A 12,840-nucleotide genomic window follows, 5' to 3' on the forward strand; every position below is an offset into this window, starting at 1 on the left:
GGAGCTTTCTCCCCATTTAAAAGAATAGTGAAGTGGTTAACCGTTTTCAAGCATTCCACCTACTGCCTCCTTCCCTCGTAGTTGAAGAGTAAGTTCTTTGACGTCTCACCACCTGGAAATGCTCCCCTAGTGCATGCTAGCCCCCCACCCCTGAGACTGTCCCTGGGAATCACTCGCTGGCCCCACACCTCTGGGTGTTGCTCTGGCTGTTCACCGGGTGCAGTGGCATCATCACTTTCTCAGCAAACTACACAGAAGGCGAGAAAACATCGAGTCAGGTCACTGGGAGGTCCTGGATTCCATCCCTAGTGGAACCATTCCTCAGGGTATGTCTTAGGCCTCCCTGGTAGTTCAGCGGTAAAGAATCCGCCTGCAATGCAGGAGACCCCAGTTCACTTCCTGGGTCTGGACCCCTGGAGAAGGGATAGGCCACCCATTTCACATTCTTGGGCTTCCCTGGTGGCTCAGCTGGTAAAGAATCTGCCCGCAATGCGAGAGACCTGGGTTCTATCCCTGGGTTGGGAAGATCCCCTGGAGAAGGGAATGGCTACCCAGTCCACTATTCTGGCCTGGAGAACTTCATGGACTGCGTAGTCCAGCAGGGAGTCCCAAAGAGTCGGACGCAACTGAGCGACTTTCACCTTCAGTTTGAGGTCACTAGATCAAATGCTCCCACATAGCAGTCACCCACCCTGTTAAGCACCAGGGGGTCAGGGGAGGACAGGCCCAGCGAGTACCAGACGCTGTCCAGGGACCCTCTCATTTCAGGCGGCGTTAGAATTCACTCACTTGGTGGGAGTTGCAGAATTTGAGTCCAGAGAGGACTTCCCTGGTGGCTATTGATTAGACTTCCAGGCTTCAGTCCCTGGTCCTCAGGCATCTAAGATCCTGCAAGCTTTGTGGAGCAACCAAAACAAATAAAAAAAAAAGAATTTGAGTCCAGAGACCCTAGAACTGATTTCATCCAGCCACTTGAGGCGTTCAGGCAGTAGAAAGGGCTTTTTCCGCGCTCGTCCTGGTTAATGGCCATCCTCCGTGAGCTCTGATCATCAGGCCAACCCAAGTCAGCCCTGGCCCTGACCTCCTCTACACACAAGCCTCCCCTCAGCCCCACGCCTCCACTCCAAGAAGCTCTGCAGTCATGTCAGAGGTGCCCCACCCCTCCCCAAGCTCCATCTCTGCACCCTGGACCCTTCAACCTCCCCTCAAAGGCCAGCGCCAGCATTCCAGCAGGAGGGAACCCCTCCATTCTGATCTGTTTACGTTAAGTGGAGCCGCAGGCTTGGGGTTGTGCTGTATTTGTGGAATGCTCCCCTTCCTCCCTCCCTCCTGCTCTCCGTCCCATCCCCCCCACCACATCAACAGAGACAATCTGTCTTATGTGAGCGTGAAGACAGGAACAGGGAGTACACATTAGTGATGGTTACCTTAGGCGAGGCAAGGGAGAGCCTAAAGAATTGGAAACAAACTTATCTACTGAACTCTGAGCAAGTGGGAAGATAAGAGGCAGCACACAGCTGGGGCACCAGGAAGCGGGGTGAGAAGCCAGTGCTTCGAGGCTCTTCCCGCCGGATATGGGTTACATCAGCCACTCCGGGCAGAGTGGGAGCCTGCTTCCAGAAGCTTGGCGTATCTCTTATATTCACTGCAAAGGAAATAGAGTTCTTATGGAAGAACAAACCCAGCCCTCCCTTCCCCACTCCAGCTGCTCGCTGCCCGATGGGGCTATGGCCCCATCGCCCGCCGCTCTCCGTACCAGCTCTCCATCCTCGGTCCCTTCCTCTCTGCCTCTGTCTCCCTGGCTTCTTCCCCTGCTTTCCTCTCCTCGTTTGCCGGCTTCCCTTTTCCTGTCCCCATATGTTGTCCCCCCACCCTTCCCTGCTTCACTCCTTTCCCCACTTCTCAGCATAATGTATACACTTCACACTTGTTCTATTTATCGGCTGTGGCTTTGTGTGTTATTAATAGAGCAGTAGATGAGTTATGGCTTGGAGCTTTTCTTCCTGCTAGAAAAATTCCAGCCCAAGTTATTTCTTCAGTCAATGGGCTTTAATTGATTTTTCTCCCCTGGATCAATGGTCTACAGGAAAGCTCCCCACCGCCCCGGGAGATACAGGCCTGGGAAGGGGACCCAGAAGGTCTGAGCTCTGCCGGAGCTGAACTCTGGCCCCCTCGCCCCTACCTCCTGCTGCCCCCACTGCCCACCCATGGCATCAACGGGTCTTCTCCCTCCCCACCCAGCCCCTAGACCAGCAGCGGTGGGTCTTTGGGGAGCTTTTCTCCTTCTCCCTCCAGCCTCGGTGCTAGAAGGGAGGATGGACTGGGAGCCTCCTTTCTTGCTTCCCAGACTCCCTGGGAGCTGGGCTTCTGAGTGATAACTGATGCTCAAGTTTGGAAGGCGAAAGTGTCAACTTTGGTGTGTGCAGGCATATGCAGTGTGTGAACGACAGGCTGAATTTAAAGTAGGGGGTGGCAGTGCAGTCAGGTGGTTAGCTGGCTTGTTCATTCATTCGTTCGTTCTACCCCCTCCATGACGCTGAGGGCCGTTTTGCTTTGGGAGTTGGAAAGACGGGTTCCGGACGGAGACCATGTCCAGTCTGCTTCCCATATTAAGCACTCCTTCCCCTGTGTCCCTCCAGCACCACCCTCCCACCCCTCCCCACTCCGTGGAAGGCTTCCAGGACTTGGTTTTCTGGCACCAAGATCACAGAGACACCAGCGAGTCTATGTCCTTGCCTCTGTTTCCTGGGTGCTGGAGGCAGCAGTCACCCTGCTTCCTGATCCCTGGGTCACCTCCCTGCTGAGTCACCTCCCTGCTGGTCACCTCCCCGATGCACACCCTTGAACAGTGCTGGTGGTGGCCTCCCAATTCCCCACCTTCCTGGTCTGGGCCCTTGTTGGTGGGTCCCCCAGTCGTGGATTTCTGGTCCATTGCTTTCAGTCCATCAAGTGATTTTGTAAACTAACCACTGCAGAGAACCTGCTAAGGAATAACTATTTCCCTGACCAAAACCCATGTGCTGAAATCCAGTCTCCAATGTGCTGGGAAAGACTGAGGGCAGGAGGAGAAGGGGACGAGGAAGGACAAGCTGGCTGCATGGCATCATCGAGTTTGAGCAAGCTCTAAGAGATGGTGAAGGACAGGGAAGCCTGGCGTGCTGCAGTCCACGGGGTTGCAAAGACTCAGACGTGACTGAGGGACTGAGCAACAACATGCCGGTGTTAAGACTTCGGGGCGGTGATTAGGTGAGGAGGGTGGAGCCCTCCCAAATGGGATTAGTGTCCTAATGGACCCCAGGGAGCCCCTCTGCCCCTTCTTCACCTTCTGCCCTGTGAGGACCAAGAGGAAACAGGCATCTATCTGCAGCTTGGAGGACAGCTCTCAGAACCCGACCATGCCAGCACCCTGATCTCAGACTTCCGGCTTCCAGAACTGTGGGAAACGAGTATCTGTTGTTTACAAGCCGGGACTGTCAAAGCGGCCGGGACACTAACTGTCCACGTGGGGCAGCCCTCGCCTCCCCAGTACTCCTCTCCCCTCCCCCAGGGTCACAGTTCTGTGCCGCCTTGGGTGCCTGCTGTTTCTCTCTCCTCCTTGCATTGTTAGCAGACGGCGAGTTTCCCAGGCATTGCACGGAGAGGTGTTGAATATGGGAACTGGACATCTTCCTGATTCCCCACGGCCCTCAGCATTGGGAAGGGGGTAGAACTAACTAACCAGCTTGTCACTCACTGCTTTAAACTCAGCTGATCAGTTACATGCTGCACATGACTGGGTGGGTGGTTGAAGCTGGCCGGGCCCCTCCCTTGAGCCTAGTTGCTGGTTGGTTTTATGAGGCTCTGATCCCACGTGCCACCCAAGCCCTTGGAGGAATTCTAGCAGGACCTGAGTCAGGGGTGTGGCTCTGTCCTCAGGGCAGGTTTTAGGTCGACCTCAGGGACAAACTCCTCCTTCGCCTTAAATGAGGCTGGAATCTGTATCAACCCCAAAGTTGTAAAACAAACAGGAGCTATTTCTGGAACGGAACAACAGCCTTGAGATGCAGGTGAGGGATGCTCTCCCGGATTTGCAGGAGAGCCAAGTGGGGCCAACGGGGAGGGAGGCAACTTCCTGGAGCTACTTCACCAGGCAGCCCTTCCATTGGGAACCTGCAGTTTTGAGCTTTGAAACCACCTTAAAGCCTGTGATCCAGGCACAGGAGTTAACTGGGACAGAGGCTGGGAGGGCCGGGGGAGAGGAGGCCGAGAGGGCCAAGCAGCCAGTCTGAGTGGACTCGGGCCTGCCTGACCTTCTGGTGGTGGAGGGGAGTGCTGCATGCAAGTCATGGGAAGCCCTGCATCTGCTGTGCTTTTCTTTTAGTTGAACAAAAAATCATAAATATTAACATGGGCGTTTGGGATCTTAGTTCCCCAACCATGGATCAAACTAGGCTCTTGGCAGTGAAAGCGCTGAGTCCTAACCACCAAAACTCCAGGGAAGTTGTTCAATCACCAAATCATGTCCAACTCTTTGTGACCCCATGAACCCCAGGCTCCTTCACTATCTCTCAGCGTTTGCTCAATTCATGTCCATAGAGCGGGTGATGCCATCCAATCATCTCCTCCGCAGCCGCCCCCTCCTCCTGCCTTCAGTCTTGCCCAGCATCAGTGTCTTTTCCAGTGAGTCGGCTCTTCACATCAGGTGGCCAAAGTATCGGAGCTTCAACTTCAGCATCAGTCCTTCCAATGAATATTTAGGGTTGATTTCCTTTAGGATTGACTGGTATGATCTTGTAGTCCAAACTTTATTAATTAAAGTGAAAGTAAAGTTAAAGTGAAGTCGCTCAGTCGTGTCCGACCCTTTGCGGGCCCCATGGACTGTAGCCTACCAGGCTCCTCTGCCCATGGGATTTTCCAGGCAAGAATACTGGAGTCGGTTGCCATTTCCTTCTCCAGGGGATCTCCCCGACCCAGGGATCGAACTCGGGTCTCCTGCATTGCAGGCAGATGCTTTACCCTCTAAGCCAGAGTAAATTCTTCAACTTTATTAATAGATATCTGAATATAGTATGTTTTTTTAAATGAAATGTGTATGGTGTTGTATTCATAAAGCACACTCATCAAAAGCTACACATTAACAGCAAATCCCCATACAAATGGAGATAGTCCTCTGAATTCCATGTTGTATCGCCCATCAGAAACTAAAGCTCTCTACCTTAGACTGGGGCTTGAACCTAGCCAAAACCCAGTTTGGGATCTAACCCACATGACTTGGACTCAAACCCAGTCAAAACCCACAGTACCTGGTCTCAGGACCTAATGAGGCCCAGGTTCTTGATGTCTCATTGCAGAAAGAATTCAATGAGAAACAAAGTGATAGGTAGGAAGTGGCTTCATCTAGAGAGAAACACACTCCACAGACAAGAGTGTGGGACCAACACAGAGGGCAGCCCTGGTGGCCTCAGTATCTGGTGTGGTTAGCTTTTATGGGCTGGGTGATTTCACAGGCTAATGAGTGGGAGGATTATTCCAACTATTTTGGGGAAGGGGTGGAGATTTCCAGGAACTGGGCTACCACCCACTTTTTGATCTTTTGATCATGCCTTGGAACTGTCCTGGTGCCTCTGGGTGTGTCATTTAGCTTGCTGATTGAGGATTAAGGTCTAGTGAAGTTGACTTGTCTGTCATCTTGCACCCATTTGATTATAATTGGTTTATGCTGTATCCTTGGGCTATATCATTCTCTCAAAAGTTATGCCCTGCCTCCTTCCTTCCTGTTTGAAAACCACCAATCTTTTAGTCCTTCTCTTGTACATTTTTTTTTTTTTTTTTTTTATTGTTCTGCATGGCTTGGATGGCATCACCGACTCAAACGACATGAGTTTGAGCAAGCTCTGGGAGATGGTAAAGGGAAGGGAAGCCTGGCATGCTGCAGTCCATGGCGTCACAAAGAGTCGGACACAACTGAGCGACTGAACAACAATGGCTTGTGGGATCCTAGTTCCCCAAGCAGGGATTGAACTTGGGCCTCAGCAGTGAGAGCTCAGAGTCTTGACCCATTGGACCACCAGGGAAGTCCTTTGGATAATTTTTTATTGATACATCTGTTAGGTAGGTAGAATAGGGAAAAGGAGTCCAAAATGGCAGTGGCTAAAATACAAGGAAGGTCAAAGGAAGGTCCAAGGACCAGAGTGAAAACTTCAGGCAGAACAAACAGCACTTCTGGCTAAGCCCAATTTGCATAGGGCAGGCCCAGGTGGAGGAAAAAACATATAAAAGGAGGAGCCAAAGTGCTTTCTCTGGGACTCTCTCTCCCGTGTGCATGCGTGCGCGCTCTCGCACTCTCTCTCTCTCCTGCTATCTTCTAAATAAAATGGAGCTGTAACACTGATTTGCCTAAGAGCTGTAACACGGTTTGTACAAGACCCAAGAGGAGTGACGCGCCGAGGGCTTTAATGTCCATTGTTCCAAATCTTTGTTGTGACGAGACAAAGAACCGAGGAACATACACTCGCGTGACATCTATGGTGCCGTAACTCGGATCAAACTTGGCTGAAACAACCTCCGCGTGGAAGAGGCCAAGCACAGCAGGAGCCCAATTCAGCAAAGCTCCCGCGCTAGAAGCAGAAGGCGAAGAAACCCAGCTCAGGGGAAGGCCCATCATGCTGGAAACCAGGACAGCGAAAAACGAACTCAGCAGAAAGCTCACGCGGCCTAGTCTCAGATTCCAGAAGACCTCCGGTTAAGGTAAGAGGTCCTCGCTCCTATGCCTGGAGGGACCTTATCAATCTCTCGTTTCTTGTTTCCTCAACCTCCCACGAACAGGCGGGCGGCAGGGGGCACAATTGAGGGACTCTGGAGAGGCTACTCCTCAGTATGTCCCAAAGGCGCTATCTGCTGAGCCCCAGTATCTGTTACACAAGCCGGTGGGGGTTCTTCTGTCCTTTCTCTTCTATGCCAAAGATTAGACCAATGAAACTGTGAGCACCGGTCAGATATTTAGCAAATTTTCCGGCGGGCTATGAAGGGGATTCCTTGGCATGTTTTTCCCACTGCTTTTTCTTCCTGTCCTTCAGCTCTCTCCCAAGACTCAAGCCCGGCCAAAACTAATGAAACTCAGGCTCTGATGCCTCATTGCAAAAATTCATTGACAGACAAAGCGATAAGAGGTAGATTTGTTAGGATCCAGAGAGAAGCTACCCTTCAGGGTGTGAACCATTGCCGAGGGCAAGGGCTGCAGCCATAGAATTAGGCCTGGCTAGGTTTTGTGAGGGGATGGAATTCATATGCTAATGAGTGAGGATCATCCCAGACATTGGGGAAACACCCACTCCTCCCTCTTCTGACCTTGTGCCTTGGAGCTGTCTTGCCACCTCTGGGTGTGTCTGTTGGTTTATAGATTGGGGATTAAGGTTTACTTGAAGTTGACTTGTCGTCTTGGACCCAATTGATTTTAATTGGTTTACATTATACCCTTGGGCTATGTAATTCTTTCAAAAGTTGTGCTCTGCCCACTTCCCTCCTGTTTCATGCTCTTTTCCTGAGCCCCATCCAGACCCACAAGGCTGCCTCTACATTCTGGAGAAACAACCAGAAAATAGTTGGCCTTGGGAGGGAAATAACTCTATAATATCCAACCCCCTAATCCTACCCAATACTGGTCACACTGGAGATCTTGGGGACGCTCAAACTCCAGTCCGGGGGGGGGTCCCAGTAGGTCATCACGCCTTGACCTGCCTAGGGATCGGTCTTCAAATGGTTGTCACGCCTCAACCTGTTCGGGGATCCTCTAGTCCCAGGGGTCCCAGGAGGTCGTCACGCCTCGACCTGCCCAGGGACCCAATCCTCGGGAGGCCGTCACGCCTCGACCTGCCTGGGGATTCGATCTCTAGGAGGCTGTCACGCCTCAGTCTGCCTGGGGATCTGCACCCTGACCCGGGGACGCCTGGCTCTCAGGTTGTAACAGTTCTGGGTAGGATAAGCTTTAGAAAGACTCACCCCTAAGGAAGTCCACCCATGGAAACATAAAGAAGCCTATTACTTGTGGGACTGTGCCCAGTCTCAGCAATAACTCAGGAGCCCAATGAGAACCCCATTGCCTTTCTGGAGAGGCTAAAAGAGGCACTCCAAAAGTTTACCAACCTGGACTTAGACTCTTACGAGGGACGCGTGATTTTAAAGGACAAATTCCTGTCCCAGTGTGCATCAGATATCAGAATTAAGTTACAGCAGCTACAACAGCAGGACCCTGCTGCCTCTTTAGATGAGATGGTCCAGACAGCCACCAATACCTTTTATAACAGAACAGGAGAAGGAGAGAAAGAAAGAGACAAGGCATGCCCAGATGCTGGCCGCCCTCCAGAGAAGCCCTATGGCAAACCCCAAGTCCTTGAGGGACAAGGCATGCCTGATCTGTAGACAGGTGGGGCATTGGGCCAAAGAGTGTCCAAACCGTGACAAGTCTCCTAGAACGAGTCTCCTAGAATGGCTTGCCACAAATACCATCAACTGGGACATTGGGCGGCACTCTGCCCTTGGGACCCAAGAGCCTCAAGGTGAAGCGCCAAGCCTGCCCTCACGATGGTTCAAGAGGACTGAAGCAGCCCGCTCCAGCCAGCCCGCCTGTCACAGATAACCATCACGGGGCTGGAGCCAAGGGTGCAGCTGGTGTGGCAGGTAGGTCCAAGAATTTCTTGGTTGACACAGGGGCTACCTACTCTGTCTTGATCTCCTACTCCGAAGCCTTCTCCTCCCAAACCTGTACCATTTTGGGTGCTACAGGAAAAGCAACTACTAAAAGATTCACCCGAGCATTTCTTTGTTGCTGGGATGGGGAAATATTTTCCCACCAGTTTCTGGTGGCCCCTGAGTGTCCTACCCCCTTATTGGGAAGAGATATACTGACTAAACTGGGGACCACCCTTGTGATGGGAAGTTTTTCAGCCCCTAGAGCTCTACAGCTCCTGGTTACTACTGAAGAACCCATTACACCTTCAACAGAGAGGGATCAAAAACTATGGGAAGACAAAATTAACCCCCAGGTGTGGGACCAGGGGATTCCTAGACGAGCCCACCAAGCTGAACCGGTCATCATTGTCCTCCGAGATCCCACTTGGTTTCCTAACTGGAAACAATATCCTCTCAAAAGAGAGGCTCGGGAGGGACTACAGCCTTTAAGAAATAAATTCCTTGCTTGTGGGCTACTGGTCCCTACCAGTTCGCCATGTAACACCCCAATCCTTTCAGTAAAGAAAAAAGACGGAACCTGGCGAATGGTTCAAGATCTCTGAATTATAAATGAAGCTGTAGTCCCTCTCCATCCCACAGTACCCAATCCCTATGTAATCTTGGGAGAAATCCCACCCAGTGCCAAGTGGTTTACAGTCTTGGATCTCAAAGATGCATTTTTTTGCATAACACTGGCTAAAGAATCCCAATACCTTTTTGCCTTTGAGTGGGAGGCCCCAGGAGAAAAACACCAACAGATGACTTGGACAGTATTACCTCAGGGGTTCAGAGATAGCCCCCACCTGTTTGGACAGGCCCTTAGCCGGGATGTCCTAGATCTGGACCTGGGACCTAATGGGAAAATATTACAATACGTAGATGACCTACTAATCTGCTCTCCAGATGAGAAAAGCGCCCAACAACATGCAATTCAGGTTCTAAACTTCTTGGCAGAAAGGGGATATAAAGTCTCCCATGCTAAGGCACAGATGGTCGAGACAAAGGTCACTTACCTGGGAGTTCAGATTACACACGGGTCCAGGAGGCTGTCCTCTGATCGGGTACAAGGAATCCTCCAGTTTCCCTCCCCCACAACTCGAAAACAATTGCAAGCTTTCCTGGGGTTAACTGGTTATTGTAGAATCTGGATACCCAATTATGGTCTAATTGCCCAGCCTTTATATGAAAGCTTAAAGGGACAAGATGACCCCACATCAATCCCACTGATGTGGGGAACTCCTCAAAAGGAGGCAGAGGCTACACTAAAACAGGCCTTAACTCAGGCACCTGCCTTGAGGTTGCCAGACCCAGAAAAAGCATTCCAACTTTATGTCCATGAAAGAGAGGGAACAGCCTTGGGAGTGTTAACTCAAAGGTTGGGATCTGAGCCCCAGCCTGTAGCTCACTTATCCAAGAGGCTCGATCCTACTACCCAAGGTTGGCCCCCCTGCCTTTGAAATCTTGCAGCTCTTGCAGTCATGATAGAAGATGCTTTAAAACTCTCCTTTGGGGGCAAACTAACTATTTTTACCAGCCACCAAGTAAAACAACTCCTAAATGGGAGAGGCCATTTATGGATGTCTGATCAAAGAATCCTCAAATATCAAGTAATGCTGATGGAAAATCCAGGCCTCACTATATCCCCTTGTGAGGTTCTTAACCCAGCCACCCTCCTACCTACCCCCGAGGGCTCTCTCCCATTTCACTCTTGTCTAGAAACCTTTGAACACTGGACAAAACCCCGAGAGGGATTGTCAGAAGATCCTCTGACCAATCCTGAGGAAATCTGGTACTCTGATGGAAGCAGCTTTGTCTTGGATGGAAAAAGAAGAGCCGGGTATGCAGTAGTCTCCAATTTTGAGACCATAGAGGCTAAGCCTCTGCCACCAGGTACTTCAGCCCAATTAGCTGAGCTCATAGCCCTGACTCGAGCTTTAGAGCTGGGAAAAGGAAAAAGAATAGCCATTTACACTGACTCCAAGTATGCCTTTCTGGTGCTACATGCACATGCGGCTGTTTGGAAAGAAGGGGGCCACTTGACCACCCGAGGGTCCCCAATCAAATATGGTGATCAGATTCTTCAACTCTTGGAGGCAGTCCACCTGCCCACTGAGGTTTCAGTCTCCCACTGTAAAGGACACCAAAAAGGGAACACAGAAGTGGCACAAGGGAACCAAGCAGCTGATCAGGCAGCTAGGAGAGCAGCATTACAGAACCATGACCTAATAGGGATTGCCACCTTAGTTCCACAGACTAATTTGCCAGAAACGCCTTCATATACCGAAGGTGAGACTCTTAGAGCTAAGAGCGAGGGCTTTCAAGAAGATCATATGGGGTGGTTCCAAAAGGAGGGACTCCTTTTTCTGCCTGGAAACCTCCAATGGAAGTTGGTTAACTCCTTACATGCCACTACTCATTTAGGAGAAAAGGTCCTCCAAAGATTACTAGAAAGGTCCTTCAGAGGAACAGGCCTCCAAACAACTATAAGACAGGTGGTCTCCTCTTGTCCCACTTGCCAATTAAACAACCCTCAAGGAGCTCGAAGACCCCAGCTGTCCCAGCCCATCCAACGACGTGGGGCCTACCCAGGAGAGGACTTGAAGATGAACTTCACCCAGATGCCAGTTTCTCAAGGATATAAATACCTATTAGTTATGATAGATACATTCACAGGATGGATTGAAGGCTTTCCCACCCGGACCGAGAAGGCTGAGGCTGCCCAGGTCATTACAAAGTGACAATGGGACATCATTTACTTCTAAGGTCACCCGAGGAGTCTCAAAAGCATTGGGCATTACTTATTATCTCCATTGTGCCTGGAGGCCTCAATCTTCAGGAAAAGTATAAAGCCAATCAATTCTTAAAATCAGCGATAAAAAAGATAACCCAGGAGACCTCCCTGGGATGGAAGGAGGCTTTACCAATAGCTCTCCTCCGCACCCGCATTGCCCCTAAGGAACAGGTTGGTCTTAGTCCTTATGAGATGCTATATGGGAGACCTTTTGTTTATGTCAATGACCTCTTCCTAGATCCAGAGGTTCAGACCCTCCAGTCTTATACCATGGCCATTGGGCAATTCCAACAGGATATATGCTTGTGGGGTATGAACCAGGACCCAAAAGATTCTAAAGAGTCACCAGTATATGCTCCAGGAACTCAAGTCCTAATTAAAGTCTGGAAAGATGGGTCCCCAAAGGCTCAACTCCAGCCCACATGGAAGGCCCCTACCCTGTAATACTTTCTACCCCCACAGCAGTCAAGGCACCAGGACATGACTCCTGGATTCACTACTCACGAGTCAAGCTGTAGAAGAAAACAGAAGAGGACACTTGATACACCTGTGAGCCCTGGGAGATCTCAGATACCTATTCAGAACTACCAATGAGTGCCATTCTAATGAAGACCCCCAAAATCTGGTTTCTGGGGATAAGATTTCTCAGGATAACTCTAAGGAGCCAACACAGCTTGACAGAGAATGTACTCCAAGACAGACAGGAGATAGATCTTCTGATCTCTGAACAAGGAGGGACTTGAGCTATCCTGGAGATATGAATTTAAAATTGACCAATGTCCCTACTAGTCCTCGTTATGCTATATTGATGATGCCTATGATTATTCCATGTACTGTCAATTGTCTAACCTGTTTTGTCTCTGCCCAGGTCAACCAGCTACAACATGCAGTGCCAGTTCAACAAAGATATAAAACTACAGCTGACCACGGAAAATATCACACACACCCTTGGACACCGCTATAAGGACTCAGGATTGAGACTAGCAAGAGGGGGAGGCCCAATACCCCTCGCCGCCCCAGTTCAGCAGGAAGTAGCCAGAAAGACCTCGACGCCCCTATTCCCAAAGAATTGGGCCTCCCATCTCTTGAGGGGGGAATGTTAGGTAGGTAGAATAGGGAAAAGGAGTCCAAAATGGCAGTGGTTAAAAGACAAGGAAGGTCGGTCCAAGGACCAGAGTGAAAACTTCAGGCAGAACAAACAGCACTCCTGGCTAAGCCCAATTTGCATAGGGCAGGCCCAGGTGGAGGAAAAAACATATAAAAGGAGGAGCCAAAGCGCTTTCTCTGGGACTCCCGCGTGCATGCGCGCGCGCTCTCTCTCTCTCTCTCTCTCTCTCTCTCTC

General features: G+C 50.7%; 1 long non-coding RNA gene across 1 annotated transcript; it reads left to right on the forward strand.

Moving 5' to 3' along the window:
* The first annotated feature begins 6,188 nt into the window (after nt 1-6,188).
* LOC123330772 lies at nt 6,189-12,402 on the forward strand. The gene is made up of 2 exons (XR_006546896.2): nt 6,189-6,726; nt 12,366-12,402. It is a non-coding gene; the product is annotated as an uncharacterized LOC123330772 (long non-coding RNA).
* Nucleotides 12,403-12,840: the final 438 nt, after the last annotated feature.

The sequence above is a fragment of the Bubalus bubalis genome, chromosome 20, assembly GCF_019923935.1.
Source record: "Bubalus bubalis isolate 160015118507 breed Murrah chromosome 20, NDDB_SH_1, whole genome shotgun sequence".
Classification (NCBI taxonomy): Eukaryota; Metazoa; Chordata; class Mammalia; order Artiodactyla; family Bovidae; genus Bubalus; species Bubalus bubalis.